The 20,289-nt window shown below is 44.7% G+C and overlaps 1 protein-coding gene across 2 annotated transcripts in view; it reads right to left on the reverse strand.

Annotated features, from left to right (window-relative positions):
* Fhit (fragile histidine triad diadenosine triphosphatase) overlaps window positions 1–20,289 on the reverse strand; it is a 1,394,727-nt gene that overhangs the window by 749,316 nt on the left and 625,122 nt on the right. Inside the window, exon 1 of one of the 2 annotated variants that reach the window (XM_050161102.1) lies at window positions 15,652–15,803. The exons of the other annotated variant lie outside the window; for it this stretch is intronic. The gene's annotated coding sequence lies outside the window, so the exon portion shown is untranslated. Of the gene's footprint in view, window positions 1–15,651; window positions 15,804–20,289 lie in introns of those variants that run through there. 2 annotated transcript variants of the gene reach the window in all.

Consider the following 20,289-nt stretch of genomic DNA (forward strand, 5'->3'; position numbering starts at 1 on the left):
GCAGCGACATACAAAAGCCGCTGCAAGGTCCATGCCAGGCTCCTTGGAAATTTAAGGTAGCGGTGTTTTCAGTACTCCTACCACAGAGCCCAGAAAAAGCAGACGTGCCCTTCTGAACACAGATTCCCAGCAGCTCAGACCTCTACTAAGAAAGTGGAAGCCACTTGGTAAGCTCACTTGCTTGGGTTCCTGGAGGGCACACATGTGGCATGGATTCAGTGACTTTCACCTCCCACAACCCTGCCTAATTGACTGCACCATATCCTCCAGCGAAGCTTACCAAGAGCCTTGCGTATACCTGTTACCAATCCACTGGTATCACCACAGGGCAGGAGGATGCTGTTTTTCAGGACAAACAGAAATAATGCAAATAAGCAAGAAGCCTAGGTCCCAGTCATGCTAAGAGGTGGGCTAGCCTATCGGGAGGATAACTCTAACTGAAGAGGTCCTGACCGGGCTGGAGACTAAGAGATATCTCCTAAGAAAAGTTGCATCGTGGTTTTAAAAACAGATGATGTAAAGTAAATGGAGGAGGGAAGGGGTGAGAGACAGAAGTGAGGGGGGAGGAGAAACGGGGGTGAAGATGAAAGCAGAGAGAGAAGCCATGCATGGGCCTTCCTGAGGGCAAAACAGGTGTGGTGTCAGGAAAGCCTGTCTTCTTGACACTCCGCTGGAGCAGAGATGAGAAGTCCTTTCTTGTGACAGGTAGGGAGATCCAAAATCCCACCCTGCATGGTTTATGCTGGGAATCTGCAGCAAAAGCCAGGGGCCTACACTCTAAAACCTGGCCTGCAGAACCCTTCCAATCAAGGGGGTAAGCACGAGTTGGAACTGCGCTATTCTTTGGGGTGGAAATTTGATCTGAGCGATATACTGGAGCAGGTACAGAAACAGACCTGGTACTTGTTCCCTCCTCATACGAGGGCCCACACTATGATGATGAGGTATGCACCTGCTCCTCCTCAGGGAAAAGACAGCCACACATACCCCCCACAAAAGTCAGCATAGACGCAGAGTAAGCACAGGTGCCCGTGGACCGCGGACACAGAGTATCACCGGTGTCCACACCTCTCCCTATGAGGGACTACACGGGAGCAGGGCGGGTAACTCCACCCCCAAAACATACTGACCAGAAGCAAGTCAGCCGCTCTGCCCCGTGAGGAGCTGCACACAGACTCTGCACCCTAACGCTGTTCTCTTTTAGACCTGTCTTGTTTAATTCCTCAGTTCAAGTTGGCGACCCAGCTTTGTCCTTCCACATCCCTTCACCACTACCAACACCTTCTTTGTTTGTATATTTCGCTTGGAGTCACACCTCCAGCCTCCTGAGGGCCGGGCTTATTTTAGCTGGGTGCGTTCACTTGCCACTTTCTCATTTCATCCTGCCTATAACTGCGGCTGCCTTGTCTCTTCCATTCCTCTGCATTGCCCACCCCGTCTCTTTACCTCTTCTATTTTTTTGATCCCTTGCTCTGATGCTAACCCTTAGTTATAAATATCAAATACACACCACGCTGCGCTTTTCCCTCTACTCAAGCTGCAGGTTCATTCAGTGGGCTGCACTGTATTCTCACTCCGGGCATATCCAGGGGTGACAGCGAACCTCTTGAAGAGTGCCCTCCTCTCACTGCAGACTGAGCAAGGTACCCAGAATGCTGAGCTGCTGGACTCCAGTCCTGCAGTGAAACAACACCTCAACCTCACTCCATAGCCACCATGAACATTGAGGGTTTCCAACCAGAGACCTAATTCCCTCTGTGCAAATCTCAACACAAGAAGCAGGAAAAGTCAAGGTAGCATGGCCCCCCACAATGATTTCCAATTGCACAGCAATGTATCCCAGTGAGAGCAGATGGGACAAAATCCCAAGGAATTCTAAAACAATTGCAAAAATGTTTAACAGAATAAAAGAGGACGGGAATGGTCTCTGGAATGAATTCCGAGTGGACACAAATTGCTAAATGAGATAAGGGTATCAAAACATTATACAAGAAAGAAATTCAATGAAAAAAAAAAAGAAATGTTGAAAACCTCAAATTAAAACTTGGAAATTAAGAGCTCAGTAAGTCAAACTGTAAAAGTGTCATGGGAAGTAACACCCGTGGATCAATTGAAAACCAGGGAGGGTAGCAGGACTTGAAGACTAGGAATGTGGGTTAGAACACTGAGACACTCACAGGAAGAAATGAAGAATGTGTGGCTAGAACATGTAACGTCAGAGTGACACCAGTAAAAGGCCAATGCATGAGTCATGGACATTGAAGAGGTAAAAGCTGTTCAAGCTAAAGATGTAGAAAATATGTTAAACAAAATCTAACAGACAATATCCCAAGTCAAAGAAAGAGATGGCAACCTTGATCCCAGAGACACTAAAAAAAAACCCCAAACAAACAAGACTCAAAGAAAAATATCTGATGTCATATTATCATTAAAGCACTAAATATACAGAACCAAAAAAAGAAGGGGGAATATTAAACGCTTCAAGGGTACCAAGTTGGATATAAAGGCAAATCTATCAGAAAACCTGCCAGCTTCACAACAGAAATCCTATGAGACAAGAGGACACAAAATTCTAAATTCCATGCTCTGAGTGACAGTGATTGCTGGTCCAGATTGTCCACCAAAGTCATGCTTCAGAACTGAAAGAGGACAAAAAACTCTTCATGATAAACACGAACGAAAGAAGCTGATGACTCTTACGTCTGCACTAGAGAATATAACTGAAGAGAGCCTTTATACTGATGAGCTCGGCACTTCCACGAGGCCACAGGAAAGACTAAACCAAGCTAGGACATCAAACAAGCAAAGCTTAGGAGAAAACCAAACATTACAAAACAGCAAAATGAAAGGAAGTACCACATACATTTCAATAATCGCTTGGAATGCAAATTGTCTTGATTTTCTAATAAGTGCAATAAAAACAATATCAAAGGAAAGGAAGGAAAGTACCCCTGTCTGCAAACGATATGAGCATAAGAGACCTACCAGAAGACTCCAAGCTGGTAACCACTTCTAGCAAACTAGCCGCATACAAAGCAACACCAACAGCCTGTCCATTTACCAGGAATAAACACAGTGAGAAAGAGAACAGACAAAGCTCAGTCACAGCAGCCTCCAAAACGAATAAAATGCTTCGGGATAAACCTGAACAAAGAAATAAAGGTCTCAGCCTGGTAGTAGGGGCACATGCCTTTAAACCCAGCACTCAGGAGAAAGAGGAAGGCGGATTTCAGAGTTAAAAGGCCAGCCTGATCTACAGAGGTAGTTCCAGAGCAGACAGGACTACACAGAGAAACCCTGTCTTGTGAAAACCAAACAAAACAAAACAAATAAAGGAGGAGGAAAAAGAACAGGAGGAGGAGGAGGAGGAGGAGGAGGAGGAGGAGGAGGAGGAGGAGGAGGAAGGTAAAATGAAGAAGATCTCTGTGTTCATTTTAAAACATGGAGGAAATCGAAGATCTTAGAAAACTGAAAGCCCTCCTCTGGTCATAGAGGGCCTGAAGTGTTGCAAATGTCTGTAATATCAAAAGTCTTCTAAAGAATCACTGCAGTTTCCATTAAAATTTCAGTGGCATTTGACACAAAATAAAATTCAGACATTCATGCAGAAGCATAAAAAAACTCTCAGAGAGTCAACACAGCACTGAGCAAAATGAGCATCCTGGAGGCATCACCTATAGGTTAAGTTATACTGCAGAGTTATAGTAACTAAAACAGTGTGGTACCGGCACATGGACAGACACATTGATTAGTGGGATACAATAGAGGATCCACAGTTAAACCCACACAGATACAGCCATTTGATTTTTGAAAGAAGGTGAACACACACACTGGAGAAAAGCCAGCATCCTCAACAGCGCCATGGAAGTCGGACGTCCACATGCAGAAGAAGGGAAAGACATCCCAATCTCTCAGACTTGCTTTCATAGAGTGAAATTACGTCACTCACCGGAAAGGTTATGCAGATGGAGATCACAGTATAAAGAGGAAGGAGCCAGACACCAAGAGGCCAACATCAAGTGCTCTCTTTCCCCTATGGATATGGTTTTTTTTTTTTTTTTTTTTTTTTTTTTTTTTTTTTTTTTTTTTTTTTTTTTTTTTTTTTTTTTTTTTTTTTTTTTTTTTTTTTNGACAGGGTTTCTCTGTGGTTTTGGAGCCTGTCCTGGAACTAGCTCTTGTAGACCAGGCTGGTCTCGAACTCACAGAGATCCGCCTGCCTCTGCCTCCCGAGTGCTGGGATTAAAGGCGTGTGCCACCACCGCCCGGCTCCCTGTGGATATGTTTAGGGATGCCGCTTTAAGACACAAAAGCAGAATGAAGACTGAGGAATGAAGGAGAGGCAGGAAACAGGGAGGCACAAGTGGGAATTTCAGAATCCGGGAGTGAATGTAGCTGAATACATTGTGTACTTGAAAGAGATTGTCTCTAGGGAGCACAGCACTGCCCGTGATGAATACACACCATTTTAACAAAAGGCATAGTTGTCATTCCAGGCTCAGGCTTTGGACTAATGATCTACAGACCCCGTTCAAGGCAGCTGAGACGAAATGTGGTCACATGTACATTGGCCAGCACCTGGGCTTTTTCAGTAAGGAGCACAAATAATAAACTCCCAGCATTGAAATATCGCATTCTGTGGTAATCTCCTGACTAATCGTCTTGCTAATAAATATCTAAAGACCACATTTTTTTCCCTGGGCTTCCAGCTTCCACGGGAACATTCTGATTGTGACATAATTTTTAAATTAGTGGGTTTATTCATAGTTTTATATTAGCAAATGTCAAGCCTATTACTAATGAGCAAACCCTGTAGATCCACAGTAGTGTTAATTTTTAACAGTACAAGGAATGAGGAGAAATAAGGAGACAATTAAAAATTTCCCTTGGGTATTGACTCCCATGAAATTCTGTGCAAGGCGAGAAAGCATGAAGCCCTCAGAGCACGCATTTAGAAAGGATGCCAAAAGCTGGGTCACTGTACAGGGGAAAGAGCAAGACCCACACTTCCTACGGCACACCTGGTTACAGTTACTGCCTCTCATAATGTCTCTCTGGCCATTGCTAGTGAGATTTCCCTGCTGGCCTTTGATTTGCTATAAGGACATTCCCAGCAAGTTTTCATTTCATAAGGATTTACTGCCTCCTTATTGATGTTTCCTTTCTAATCACTGGTGTAATTGCTTTTTCTTGAGAGACCAGTGTTTAGTGTGATATTCAGCTCCTCCAAAGCTATGCCGCAAAAGTTCTCTTACCTAGCCAGGGTGTGCTAACACAGACCTTCCTTTCCCCGTTAATCTCCTGAGTAGAAGCATATGTACCTGGGGCTGTTTAACCTCCCAGCTCTAGAATGTGAGAAGCATCTGCCTTTTGTGGGGACTTATAACACTTCCCTATAAACCTACCTTCCCTACACACATTCTCAAGCAAATACAATTGTTTTCCAAACCTTCCTAATGCTTAAGTCTATTTGCTAAGATGTTGGAGGCTTCCTGCATTGGTGGCCATGGAAACCACCCGCCTTATGGCAGCATTTTTCCTGGATGCATGCCAGATTGCTGAGGGCCAGATAGTACCCTACATTTTAGGGAGTCAAGTGCAGATATTTCTTGTCATAGCTTACAAAAGTTCCAGATCACAGTTAAGAATACAAAAGTGTGATATGGTTTGCTCTTATGTGGAAACTGCATAGTTTTTTTTTTCTTTTGTGGTGGAGGTGGGTGGGGTGAGTTTCAAGACAGGGTTGGGGGGATTTGAGAATGGAGTTTCTGTGTGTAACAACCCTAGCTGTCCTGGAACTCACGGCATAGTTTTAAGTGCATAAGTAAGCCAATGTGCCAACAAGATTTGGAGTCACTTTCTTCCCTCACCATGGCTATCAACACAATTTGTCACACGAGAAGGAGGTCTTATCCACAAGAATGAACTTGGCACATGAAGGTGTGTACGTGGTCATTCTGCTCCCCATCCCACCCACTTCCTAGAGCAAACCAAATACACAGCCTGCCTACAAACGTAAGTGTACATCTGTTTCTCCACATCATCTAGATGTGATCTCCTTTGAAGAAGGGAAAACTGTCCAAAGTCCAGGTTGCTTATGGCCTTCCCTGCAACCCAGACCCAAGCTGTGCGTGGAAGGCAAAAGAGCTTTATGAATGACTGAGCCATTGCCATTCACCTTTGAGAATCTACAGGGAAACATCAACTTGACTTGGGCTAGAAGTCAAGTGAACTCTTCTGTTCCATCACCACTGAGAGGCCAGGTGGACAGGATGAGTCTATAAGAAAAATCATGTGGGCCTTGCCTGACCAGCTCACCGTGAAGACTCTGAGATGTGCACCTTCCATGGCACAGGAAGGGAGGAAAGAAAGGAAGCAATCCCTATCTTACTTTAGGTTATGAGCCTCCTTTCAGAAGCATGTCACCATTGGCTCAGTAAGCGCCAGGTTGTCTCCAGGCAGGGTAGGGGGCATTCATCTTAACATAGCATGTGTGGTAGTGAGGAAAGACAGAAGTAAGGGCCACAGATAGAGGCTAAAGAAAGAGTTCTTTTTCTGAAGAGAAAATAAGTCTGTCTTTTGCCCTCACACCCATTGCCACTACCACAGGGTCAGTGAGCGTCAGACGATTGCAAAGTGAATTCATTCCTGGCCCTCTTCGTGTCCCTGTTGCTAGCACTCAAGCTTGGTTCAAAGACCCTTGGAAGGGCCCACTCTTCCAGTCTAAAGGATGGTCGACTTAAGAGCCCATCCTCTCCAAAAACAAAGAATCAAAATAGGTGGCATTTAACCTAATGGATGGGTTACGGTAGGAAGTGGGCCAAGGCCTTCGCCGCGGTAGAGAAGCAGAGAGCCCTGTTGACACACTTATTTTTAACATAATATTATTATTGATTATTTGGAAAGTTCACATAACGTGCCTCAATCACATTCACTTCCCAGCGCTCCCAGGCTCACCCCTCACCCTTGTGAGCTCCTCCAAAACAAAAGAAGAAAAAGAGAAGCAAATAAGAAGTCCAATTTGTGCTGCCCATATAGCCACTGGAGCATGGGCAGACTCTCAGTGGCCAGCCCCTTAAAGAAAACTGGGTCCTTCCCGACCACCCCTGCTGGAAGCTACCAGCTGTGAAGAGAGCTACACTTCAGCATCTCTATCACAGCGTTCTCTTCCATAGCCTCCTGTCTAGACTGTTTCTGTGTCTCTCATTCCCCAGGGCGGATCCGCAGTCATTCATACCATGCTAAAGAAGCTTCCCTGAAGCAGAGGCAAAGATGCACACCCAAACACTGGGCCAGGCTCCGCGAGTCCAGTCAAAGAGAGGGAGGGAGGAGCAAATGGACCAAGTTCATGCGGGGGTGGGGGCGTGCATGCAGAGGGGGGACACGGAGAAACCTGACCCGAGCTAGTAGGAGCACACAGACTCTGGACCTACAGCTGGGGAGCCTTGCATGGGACTGAACTAGGTCCTCTGAATGTGGGTGACAGTTGTGTGGCTTGGTCTGTTTGTGGGGCCCCTGACAGTGGGAACAGGATCTATCCAGGGTGCATGAGCTGGCTTTTTTGGAGCCCATTCCCTATGGTGGGATGCCTTGATCAACCTTGATGCATCGGGGAGGGGCTTGGTCCTACCTCAATTTTATGTGCCAGGTTTTATTGACTCTCCATGGGAGGCCTTATTTTCTCAGTGGATAAGGGGTGTGGGGAGGTGGGGGAATTAGGAGGAGAGGAAGGAGGGGTAACTGTAACTGTGGTTGGTATGTAAAATGAATAAAAATTTTAAAATCAAAAAAGAAGCTTCCCTGCCCTTCTTAGTCAGCAGCAGCACAGATCACAGACTTCCACGTGGTGTCTGGTTACAGCACGGGCCACGGGCATCAACAAGGCTTCAGGAGGGAGCACAGATTATAGACCTTCCCAAGCCCTCCCGTGGTAACATAGGCCATGAACCTTAACATGGTCCTCTACAGCAGCACAGATCACAGACATCAACATGACCTTAGACGGCAGCCCAGGTCACATGCGTCAACATGCAGGACAAACTTTCATGCAACTATTCTTTCAAAGTACCTGAACACAGGCTGTGTGTGTGTGTGTGTGTATGCGTATGCGCACACACAAGTAATGTGCAGGCATGTATATGTATGTGGAAGCCAGAGGATAATTCTGGGTGCTCCTTAGGTACCACATAACCATCATTTATTTATTTCTCTACTTATTTATTGAGACAGGGTTTCTCACTGGCTCAGAACTCATTAAGAGGATCTAATTCAAATCCCTGGCTAATACTTCACCACCTGAGTCAGCTCCCCAGCTCCAAAGACAAATTTTTATCAACAAAATTAATGTATTCCCCCTCTCTCTCCTTTGCCTTCCATGATTAAGACAGTTACAGCCAAGTAGTAAGAGCACAAATCCCTGCAAGTTGGCATTGATTGAGCAAAAGATAGTCAGAGATTGTTTGAGCCATTTTTCCCCCCAGCCTCAGATGAGAAGAAGAAAAAAAAAGTCAACTTCCATCAAGGGTGTTGAAATGACCAAATCTGCAATAGCCATTTGGACAGAGTACAGGTGAATAGTCCATTCTTCTTGGAGAAATGAACAAAAAAAGAAAAAAAAATCCAGGCCATTATCCAAGCTGACTTTAAAAAAAAAAAAAGATAGCTCAGGGACTGAAATTTGTGGTTGTGATACCATTTGAAGGAAAATGGGGATGAAGACAGAAGCCTGGTGGCTCATTCTTTCTCAATAATGCCTGCACTGGTGCTTGCCTGTGTCCATGCACAATGGGCTCTGACCAAACGGAGCCATCTTTAGCAGCCTCTAGACAAGAGGAAAAAGATCCTGAAAAGGTAAAATAATTTAAAGAGACTGCTACTGATGACTTAATATGAAAACACATCCCACTTTTTATTGCCCAGAATGCATAAATCTGAAAAAGACAATTTTTAAATCGACAGATTATGTTTAGATAAAGTAACATCAGCCAGTTGATTATCAGAAACTTAATGAACTCGTGTTTAGTATAGTGCTGTCTCCTCCGTGTTTAGTTCAGGTGCTAATTCATTATTCAACAACATCACAAACCGGCCTTTGTGAGGGCCTAGATATACAATGAAGGGAATAGTCCCCGTGTGGAGTCAGGTCGGCCTGTGGTAATTACTCCCTGTTAAAGCATTTGGCGACTACATGGCTTCAATTTTGCCATTCACGATGATGAGAAGACAGTAGTTAACTGAGAAAATCAGGCTCCAATCTCTGATTCCACCCCCCAAAAAAAGTAAAAACACAGTTTTCAGAGAGTTAAGTAAGCTAGGCGAAAATAGAATGGTTTCGTGTAGTTGAACATGACATTGGGATGCCCTGGAGATGAGCTGGCCAGGTGCAGCTCCTCAGAGAGCAGGAGTCAGGAAGCAAGCTATGCGGACTAGTTGTTACTTAGGGTGGCCTGCCCATCTCCCATTCCCAGGTTTTAAGAGAAAGCCACACTTCAGATAAAAAAAATCACGATAGTTTGCCAAATCAGAGGGTTCAATACTAGACCTCTTACCACTCAGATGAGAGGAATATGAATTCTCAGCCCCCACCCCACCACAGACCTACTCCCTCAGAATCTGCAGCAATTTGATTGCCCAGAATGTATAAATCTGAAAAATACAATTTTTAAATAGACAGAAAAGTAAGGAAGTCATCAAATTGTCTTTAGGTAAAATAACATCAACCAGTTGATTACTAGAAACTTAGGTAATTATTATTAATAGAAAATTAGATAAATCATTTATTTCTTAAGACTTTGCTAAGTCCTGAGCTAGCTGCCTTGGCTAAGACTAAAGCCACAAACTGTCCACTCATTCTTTGGTTGGTTTCACTGTTTAAGAATTGTGAGAACCAAAGAGCAAAAAAAAAAAAAAAGAGTTCCTTTGAGAGGAGGGCTCTCCAGACCCTTTAAAGGAAACCTTCATCCAAGCTAAGCTTGAATAAAATACACAGATATAGGGCTAAATAATTAAAACTTTGCTTATATTTACAAGGCATCCATTGGAGTGGATTAAGAAAGAAAGTTCTATGAAATCGGTGCAGCAGAATCTGCGTCCTGCAAAGAGAACGGACTACAGAGCCAAGCAAGAGCGCTGGAGATGTTGAGAGAATACCGGGAGGAGTTGCAGTAGGGGATTAGAAGAACCAGTACCAAGCACTGCGTAATAACACGACCAAGCAACATCCAGGCCCTCTGGTCTACCTGGAACTGCTCTGACCCCAAATGCGAAATGAAAGAGTTTGAAACTCCACACCTCTTTGAGCTGATGGATAACGGCCATAATGCCTAGTTCCTACTTCTCTCTTCCTCGCCATGAAAGTCTGACCTGCTTTTCCCTAAAAAGAAAGATAACAGAGTAATATAGCATAGATGTAAGAAAGGAGGAAGATAATACTGATCTTAAAACAAAATGAACAGTAGTTGAAATCCCACAGACAAGTGCAGAAAACCCTGGTTTAAAAACTAGACCCTGAGTTTCCACGCTACATAGTCAAAAGTTGACAGTGAGAGTCGAATCATCTTCAGACCTCTCGACACTTCAGAAACAGAGTCCAATGCCTGAAGCGAAGAACTCACGTCAGGAAGCCAACCTTTAAGTCTCCAGAAAGTCCGCTTCTAAAGAGTTCTTCAGCTGTCGGTAGAGCTCCTCCCCTTGACCTTGCTCATTAGGAGGATTTATTCTGAGGTCAGCCGCCATCACCATCATCGCTGCACATGGGATAAAGTATCCTCAGAAGTCAGCATCCCACTTTAGCACACCTTCAAATATGTGTGCTCATGTGTCCTCATGGCAGAGAGCCTCTCTTTCCAGTCCAGTGTCTGTTCTTGTCTCTAACCTAAGACTGGTAAAGCCAGGCCTCGCACCCTCCCACTCCCCAGCACGATTTCCTCCAAGCACACAAGTTCTGGGCTTGAAACCCAAATGTATCTCCGGTTATAGCTGATCTATTTTTGTGTACATTTTCTACCAAATTCAGCAGAAGGTTGACAAAGGGCAAGGTAGAATTCCAGGCAATATTTTTTTTTAAATGGAATTCTATTTTCAGGTTCCAGGATATAGAACAGTTAATGGCCTCCGAGCTTATGTTGCTACCAGCATTTCTCTATTTCTGGGTGCTTTTACAGATAGCTCATGGTCACCTAAGAAAACCAATCCAGTTCCTTCCAGAATTCTAAGGAAGAACTGGAATTTTTTTTCCCAAAGGAGAATATTATTTCAAAGCCAATTATTTTACAAATTGGATTCATTGTTTAGTTAATAGGCCTTGCTGAGAATCTGTGGGAAGATGGGAGGAAAATTTGAAATTTTCTGTCTTGAGGAAGCCCTGCCTATTTAGGGTATCTCTATCATCTGTCTGTCTTTCTTCCTTTCCTTCATCCTCTTTCTTTCCTTTCTACCTATCATCTATCTGTCTACCTATCAATCCATCTATCACATGGAAATAAAGATATGATGTTTAACATAAAGGTGAGTCTACATTATCATAACTCCAAAGAGGTTTCGGAGAAAACCATACTGAAGATGAAGAAGAGAAAAAGAAAAGTGTCCTATAGGGTTATATTTCAACTCGTCTAACCCAGGTGAAATGATCGACTTCTCGCCATGAACACATTTTCAGAGTATGGAGTCCAGTGAGTATCTAACGTGTGAACAGGAGCGGCGGTGGAGAGCAACAATGATTCCAGTAGTTTCTGAGTTAGGTGGTCTGGGCTGGTACTGAGGATGCTAGTGATGCGTGGTTCCTTTGGGAAATCCCTTCCCACCAAGGGTATCACGCACTACACCCCTGACATCTGCAACGCCATCAAACAGGGCTCTTGCTCAGCCTTCATAGCTGAGCGTCACTCAGCGCGGTGACAGCCCTTTGGGATCAGAAGTGACGCCTACATTGTAACAACGACGACAAAGCCCACCTCAACATCCTCGGACTTGTTTGGATGCAGAGGAGACAAGTATCTGCTGGACTGAATCAGTGAATTCACAATTACTGTCAGGCAAGAAGGAAGTAAAATGGGCGCTCATCCCAGAGAGCTCAGAACACATCATAGCTGCTGTAGGTTGCAGAAGACTGGCAAGCAAGACCTGCAATTTTTCTCTGTAAGGCACATCCTGAGAAGAAACACTCTGGGCACTTAATAACTCCAGTGAATAAGTGGCATGGCCACAAGCTGTTATTAGGAACACTGAATGATGTATTACCAACATAAGATCAAGAAAAAAATGTCATCCAGGGGAAAAAGATTAATTAATATCAATTAATTTTCTTTTAAGGAACAGATTATGCAGAAGTCTTTAGGCTTCTGAGGAGAATGTGTGAAAAAAAATTTACAGTATGCAGGAATTTGCATATAGACTGGGAATAAAAAGCAGATCGCCAAAGTTGTCCCCTGGGATACTTCAAGATGGAGAACAAAGGACAGTGGCGTTTGTGTTAGTGTGTAGTCCTGGGGCTGTGAAGGAAAGAAAGGCAGACTTAGGAAGGCATTGAGAGAAAGCTTATGAGTTGGGAAGTTACACAAAATGGTATTAAGTACCCTCGGCCGGAAGGAAAGTATTTTTTTAAATACAAAATGCAGAAAGGATTAGAAAGCAAGTTAACAAGAGCCCCAGGTAAAGTCCATTAGACGGAGAACTCTCTTTCCTTAAATTCCCCCTTCAAGTACAAGATAATCACGCCTGATTTGCAGCCCAGGCATAGAAAGAAGAGACCTGCCATCTAGCAAACGGGGGCAGGTCATTTCTTTGCTCTTTGCAATTCATTTCTAAATTGAAAGCTTAGACCAAGATAATGCTCCTCCAGTTTGCTATGGGAGATTTAACATACATTACTTAAAGAAAACATCCCATGTTCGATCAGCACTAAGAAGAAATAAGGTAATCTGATCACATAGGTTTCGTTCTTACCGGATTCACGGAAGGTCAGTTGTATTAAAGCCCACATCCAACTGCAGAATATAACCTGTAGAATTTCACTAGCCAAAGATATCTCTCTCTCTCTCTCTCTCTCTCTCTCTCTCTCTCTCTCTCTCTCTCTCTCTCTCTCATGCATTGTGTGTTTGTGGTAGTGATGGGGTGTACATTTGTTGTTACCTGTGAAGCCCAGAAGTCAACCTCGTACCAATCACCATGTTTGTTTTCTGAGACACAGTCTGACCAGCATAGGGCTTGCAGAATAGGCTTGGCTAGCTGGCCAGGAACGCAGAGTCCATCTGTTTCCATCTCTACAACTCCAAGATTATAGACTTATGCCATGACTTTCTACTTTTTTATGTGGATTTTGGGATTCTACTTAAGTCCTTATCAACTGAGCTCTCTTCTCATCTTCTCAGCCTCTAACCAAGAACTGTTTTGGCATAGACTACACCAAGTGACTGCCTTTTGTTGAATACTCAATACGACTTGCAAGTCTATTCTGTGGTTTTTGGTGCATAGGTTTTTTTTTTTTTTTTTTTTTTTTTTGGTTTTTCGAGACAGGGTTTCTCTGTGGTTTTGGAGCCTGTCCTGGAACTAGCTCTTGTAGACCAGGCTGGTCTCGAACTCACAGAGATCCACCTGCCTCTGCCTCCCAAGTACTGGGATTAAAGGCGTGCTCCACCATCGCCCAGCCTGGTGCATATATTTTTAAACAATGGTCACTTGCAATGGACAATGCAAAGTAACAGCCTTCACTACTAACTAGGCTAACAATTTACAGAAAGTAAATGTTAAAATCTCTAATTTCAATGTAGCCTGAAGAATCAGTAACTGGCCTTTTTCTGCGCGCACACACACACACACTTTTAATTACTCAACAGAATCCTCAGGCTAGATTCACTTCATATTTCATAAGTAACACTTTTTCTCTATATTGCATATAATACCTATTACACACTAGCCTTTATGCATGTATCTAAATATGGTAGGGACTTGATCAATATAATAGATATGATAAATAAAATCCACAGCCAATACTGTCCAAAAGATCACACACATGCACAACCGACATGCTGTCCCGCCACCCGGTTGAATTCCATCAGCTTTCTCTGTGTATCCTGTGTCTTCCCCCCTTCTCCATACATGGCAATGGTCATCTATGTTCTGGAACATAAGTCAAAGTTGAACAACACACGGATGGAAGAGGATCTTGGCTAAGGTTTAGAATTTGTCTTGACCTAGGTCACATGTCCCTGCCATATCTTACTGTGGAAATTACTGGCTGGTTCCTAAGTCTGTAAAAGGGAAATGGGTTCTTGAATGGACAACCAGAGCCAGGAAGTCAGCAAAGTTTTTCAAGCACAGCTGATGGATGCTCGGCAGAGGGATGCTAGACTAGCATTTCCATTCATTCTTGTGAGAATGATACAAGGTAGCTTCTATTATCCTCCAATGTGAATCACATGATGTCCCCAACATGAAAGAATTCCCTTAAGTCCCAAAGCTACTGAGAGCCCGGACTCCTACCACAGTCTACTGAAGGTCAAGGCTGGAATTCGCCCCACACTTGCCTCACATTAGAGCAATACAGCCCCACTCAGGGGATGAGAAGTCATTTGCATGACACTCTTGACGGCAGAGCAGGGAAGACACAAAGGCAGAAAATTATGGGGACCTGAGAAAGAAACCCCAGCCTAGGAGAAGACTGAAGCCCCTCCCAGCAGAGAAGCAAACATTCCAGCAGAATTAGCAACTGCGGAAGGGCTCCTCGCCTTCTGCAATTTCCTAGGAATCTCACCAGAAACCCCATCTACAGGGAAGGGGCCACAGGAAAGCTCTTGTGCAATACTGGTGGGTCTAGTTTTTACCTTCTCGGGTTATGAGCCCAGCTAACACTCCCCCAGAGATACCCTACAACCTCACTGGTCAAAACAGATACAAGAGAAAAAGTGTTCCTTCATCTTTTTAAATTTTTAGATTGGGGGGGGGGGACGCGCACCCACGAGCGTGACAAGGTCCCCTTGGAGGTCAGAAGAGGACACTGGTTTGTCTGGAGCTAGAGGGGTCATCATTCCCCTGATATGAATGGAGCTTGAACTCAGGTCCACACACAAGTGGTCTGTGCTCTTCCCTAAGCCAGCTCTCCAGTCTTAAAGAAAAAAGCTTCTAAGTGATCTCCTAAGACTGATAACCACCAAATGGCCATAATAACGGCTTCTCATACTGGCTAGTCATGAAATTCTTTTCCATACTGAAGCAGCAAATTCTGTTTTGGTCTGAGGTGAGGTCCCTAAAAGACTAAGTGAAGACTTCAGGCTGTTGAGGGCGACAGTGCAGAGCTGAGTCTCTTCCCACTGACAAGAACCCAAGTCATGAGGCCGCCACACTTCACTGGGAAACCACCAGGGGAAGTCCCACGAACACCGGCGGCCATCCCCCGGGGTGTTCCATTTCCTTTACAAGAGTGCTTATCTTTGAGGTTTGAATTTCTGCTAAAAAGCACGTGCAATTTTTCTTCCCCCGCGAGACCTGGTCTACAGAGCTAGTGAGCAGGAGTAGGGACAGGCTTCAAAACTACAAAAAAAAAAAAAAAAAAAAAAAAAAAAAAAAAAAAAAAAAAAAAAAAAAAAGCTTCCTCCCACAGTGGTGTCCGATCCCAGCAGCCTCCAGGGTGGATTTGTGTACTCTGGGAACTAATGGTACCTGTGTTTCCCAAGCAGAGGACTGATCCACAGGGTGTAGAGAAGGCCAAGGAAGCAGAGGACGGCTCAGGCAGGCAATTCTCTGCGGTGGCTCTCAGGAAGTGAGATCAAAGAGCAGCCGCCCCAATTAAATGCTGGGGTGGGGGTGGGGCAAACGCGCGCTCTCTGGGCCGCTTCTGACCTTTCTCCCGGCTCACACACGGGCAGAGACTCCCACTTCCTGGTATGCCACTGTGCGCTCACTTCTGTTTGCGAGCTTCTCACGGCGCTGTTTTATTTCCTAAATAAACCACGAGCTAAGCAGTCTGGGGGTGCTGGGGTAACCCTTGAGGACAGCCTCTTCCTGCTCGCCGGTCTCTCTTGTGAGGGAAATCAACAGTTTAGCCGTGTAGGCTTGAGGTTTAGCTCAGAAATTGTTAGCCCCCATCCTCCCCTCCCCTCTACCTCTTTTTCTACTCTAAACTTGCCCCACAGATTTGGAGTAGGACCCGGAAAAAGTCCTGTGGCTACAGGAGCTTTGAATTGGAGACCCCCACCTCCAGCCTCCAGGTCACAGGAGACAGATGAAAGTCAGCTTTGGAATTCGAGTTATTTGAAAAACGTAAGGTGCCTTTGTTCTAAGTTTCGACTCTAGCTCTAGGTAGAAAGACCTGGCCTCTCAGGCTTTCCTAAGGAAACAATTACCCTATCAGTGAGACTCGCGCCTGTCCTATCCAGAAACCTTTCTCCACGAGATGCTTGCTGCTCTTTCAGACAACACATGGCATCAGCCTGCCTGTTTCTGAGGGCTCAGGAAACTGTAACTTACTGTTTTTACGTTTCTTTATTCCTTTTTATGATACTGGCCTCACACCCTGGGCGTTTTCACTCTTGCTCTGAAACCCCCTCTCCTTTTGCCCTGTGGCTGCTAGTCCAAATCTATGGAACTGAAATGGCCTCTCTCTCTCTCCCTCTTGTCCTGCTGGCTGCAGGAGTTTAAAGCTCACCCACTGTTATTCTTTTGGTCCCTGCCCTAGCCACGCCCACTCCCATAACCTCTGACCCGCCCATCGCCATCTTGGGACCCTTCCCCTCTCTTTCTGCTTCCTTAGCGTGCGCACGCGTTTTCTCTGTCTCTCTCTTCTTTATCTCTCCTCTCTCCTTTTATCTCTTTTCTCTGTCTTTCTTTCTCCCTCTTCCTTAATAAATACTTATGGCTATTTCCTGTGTTTACGTGTCTGTTACCTGCCGCCACCGTGGGCCAAGGAAGCGTGCCCTCCTGTAGCCGCTTTCTCATGGCGGGCTCCGCCAACCCGCGGGAATCATTTTATAACACCCACCCCCATTGTTTTTCCCTAAATTCTAATAAAATCTTCCTCAAGTTCCCCTTTGAGTTCATGGCTAACTTCTCTTATTAATGAGGCTATGAATCCTAAAAGGGGCTTCAGTTTCCCTGATAACAGTGCCATCTAAACAGCAGCTGGACTCCCGAGCAGCAGGCAGTAAGGCTTGGCTGAAAGGGTGTTCCAGGGAGCACAGATGAGCTCAGTGCAATCCTGGCATCTCTCTAGTCACAAATGCTAGGCAGGGTAGCGACTTAAGGATTGAGAAGAGCCAAGGCTTGGACACCAATCTAATCAGACTACACCACGATCCATTTTATTGTTACGCCCAAATCCATGAAGTCACCCAAAAGCCAACAAGGAGACTGAGTCCCTTATTGTCCCAGAGAGCCTATATTTTATGCAAGTTTGCAAACTCAGTCTCTCCGCATGTCCAACATACTGGAATAAACAGAGATCTTCCTGTCAGAGTAGGGTTTTTATAGTAGTAAAGGTAGGGGTTAGGGGTTTCTGAGGTTCAGAATCCCTGATTGGCTGACAGGTGATCCTATCTACAGCGGTTGGAACGTTAGGCATTTCCTTTGGATGGTCTGTTCTTGGGTGGTGCTCAGGTAATCTCAGTTTGTGGTTCTTCCTGCAACCAAGTAGTGCTTCAGGGTAAACCACTGAGAATCAGGCCTCTATTAAATTTATCGATGGCTGAGTCCTACTCTAGCGGGTGATAATGGTTGAAAGTAAAGAACTTCCTTTGGGTGATCTGTTCATATTAGCTTATCATGGCTCGCTTCTACATTTATCACTTTGAATCCAGGGGCTTCCTTAAGTATGATCCTAGGCCCCCCTCCCACATGCCCCCAATTCCTAGACTTAAAACAAAGTTTCTCTGCTGATCCCCACTAAGAGCCTCAGTGATCAGCTTGTTTCATCCCCTCCTCCTGGCTTATTGAAATATTCCCGGCCTTCTCAGACTCCTCCCTGCCCAGATAGAATGCCCATGTCCTTGTCCCTAGTCACTCTGTGTTCCCCTTGTTTATGAGCTTGTCTCAACAGTTGATGGTGAACTTGCTGAGGTTGGGGACACCCACCTGCCTTCATGTCATCATGACAGCTCCAAGTACAGGGCCTAGATAGATGGCATCATTTGAATGAAGAACTCACGAATGAAAGGGAAGATGCAAAAACTCGATCTGCCAAGCATCTTGCATTTTAGTATGTAAGACGGGCTACGTGGCAATAGTGTTAGAATAAGAAGGAAGGTCTATAGCAATTGCCAGAGATGTAAACAGCCTGGTCGTTAGGCAGTGATGATGAATCATGTGTGCATGGATACAGACTGATGAGGAAAGGGTTCTGGGCATGGAGAGTCATGTCTAAGAACAGCACGTGCAGAGATGGGGAATCTAAATGTGGGCCGACATTCATCTGCCAAAGTCTTTAATCACAAACAACAAACTCCTATTTCTTTTACCCATAAACACCAGAAAGGTGGACACTAGCAATAGCCACTGGTTGTGTTTAAGAAGGCCGCAGGTGCTAGAACCAGTAGCAAGAAGACTCCATGCGAGACTGTAGACTCAGGCTTACCCAGCGAAGAGAAACCCTTAATACTTATTGTAATCAAATAAGATTTCTATTTGAAAGAATAAAAGAGTTGGGAAGACTGCAGCCCAACGGGAGACTGATATCTGTGGAGAGCAACTGGCTTCAGGGATAGCATTTACAGATCGGAAGGGAACTTGAACGCAGTAATTCTTAGACATAAATACACACCGAAGCGATAATTTGAGGACAGGTTGTTTATCCACCACAAAACAAGATCTCTGCTACCCCTTCCTGCTCAACTCTGGGCTACTGATGGATTATGCAAGAGCCAAAGCTACTGCCTTTGGTTACGGACCCACTGAGGAGACCACCAGCCTCCAATCGATAGCTGCAAACTCATAGTACACAAAATCCCATGGTTAATCTCAAGGGATGTCAACACACAATGAATGAGAAGGGCATGAAGTTAGGACCAAGCTGTATGGAGGTCAGGGTCATAGGGAAAGGGAGATTAGAGAATGTGGGATGTTACAGTAATCAGAATACTTTACACGTGTACAAAACTGTTAAAAAAATCAATTTAAGTTACAAAAGAATATAATAGGTAAAACTGAAATTTAAAAATATATAAGAAAAGTAAAAAAAAATTTCTGAAGGCAAAAGAGGTAAGAAGGGAGATAAAAAATGAGCGAAGCGTGAGGAAGCAGTGAAGAAGGGTACCAGAAAGAGAGAGAGAGAGAGAGAAAGGGAGAGAAAGGGAAGGAGGAAGGGAGGGAGGGAGGGAGGGAGGGAGGGAGGAAGGGAGAGAGAGAGAGAGAGAGAGAGAGAGAGAGAGAGAGAGAGAGAGAGAGAGAGAGAGAGAACAGAGGTTGCTAAGCACCAAGGGTCCAGCGCCCGGGAAGGCTGCAGGGAAAAACACAAGCCAATGGGAAGAAGTGAAAGCTGGTAATTCTTTAGGATTCAATAACATGCAATGATAAAAACAGTTCCTTCGCCCCAAGTCCTTGGAGCATAGGGAAATCTGGGACAATCTGTGCTCTTGCCACATCGGGAGAGAAGCGCTTTGTTTGAAAAGGTCCGTGGTCAAACAGGAGGCTGCGACGTTAATCGATTTATTTCCGTTGAGAGCGAAGCATAAATGAAAGGTCTGTGTTCCAGAAAAGGCCACGAAAATGTGAAGACGTTAGTATTTGCAAGCTGAGAGGAGAGGTGAGAGTCTCTGCCTGGCACATTTCAGAGAGGTTCAATCAGCCGGGGCAAGGGGACGGATTTAAAATAGAAAAGTAATGGGAAAGGGCTTTCTATGAACAGAGACGATGGCTGATGAAAACCATCCCTCCGGAGCCATTTCTATTAATACACACCTACCAGGCAGCTTGGAGAGTTTGAAGGAAAAAAAAAAACCTATATAGTTTTCATTTCCCATAGCTTCTGGGTCTAATTACCTATCTGTATCCATATATGGATAGACACACACACACTTTTTTTTTATATAGTGACAGAGATAGCTGCATATCCAAGTTGTAGCTCCTGACCTTAAAATAGATGTCTATGCTGCCTTTCAAGAATAGGAGGAGAAGGAAGAGAAATAGGAGGAGAAATACTGGCCCAAAGATCGACTGTCTTACTCACTAACTCATTCATTCATTCCACTAGTACGCATTGGTTGCTACCGTGTCAGAAACACAGTTTGGAACACCAAGGTTCTGACTATCGAGCCAAGTTAGGAAACAAACTCTCATGGTTCAAATGTAGGAGATACATCCCTGCGGGTG

Source organism: Alexandromys fortis, unplaced genomic scaffold (genome assembly GCF_014885135.2).
Source record: "Alexandromys fortis isolate MF-2015 unplaced genomic scaffold, M_Fortis_MF-2015_v1.1 scaffold_123, whole genome shotgun sequence".
In the NCBI taxonomy this organism is placed as follows: Eukaryota; Metazoa; Chordata; class Mammalia; order Rodentia; family Cricetidae; genus Alexandromys; species Alexandromys fortis.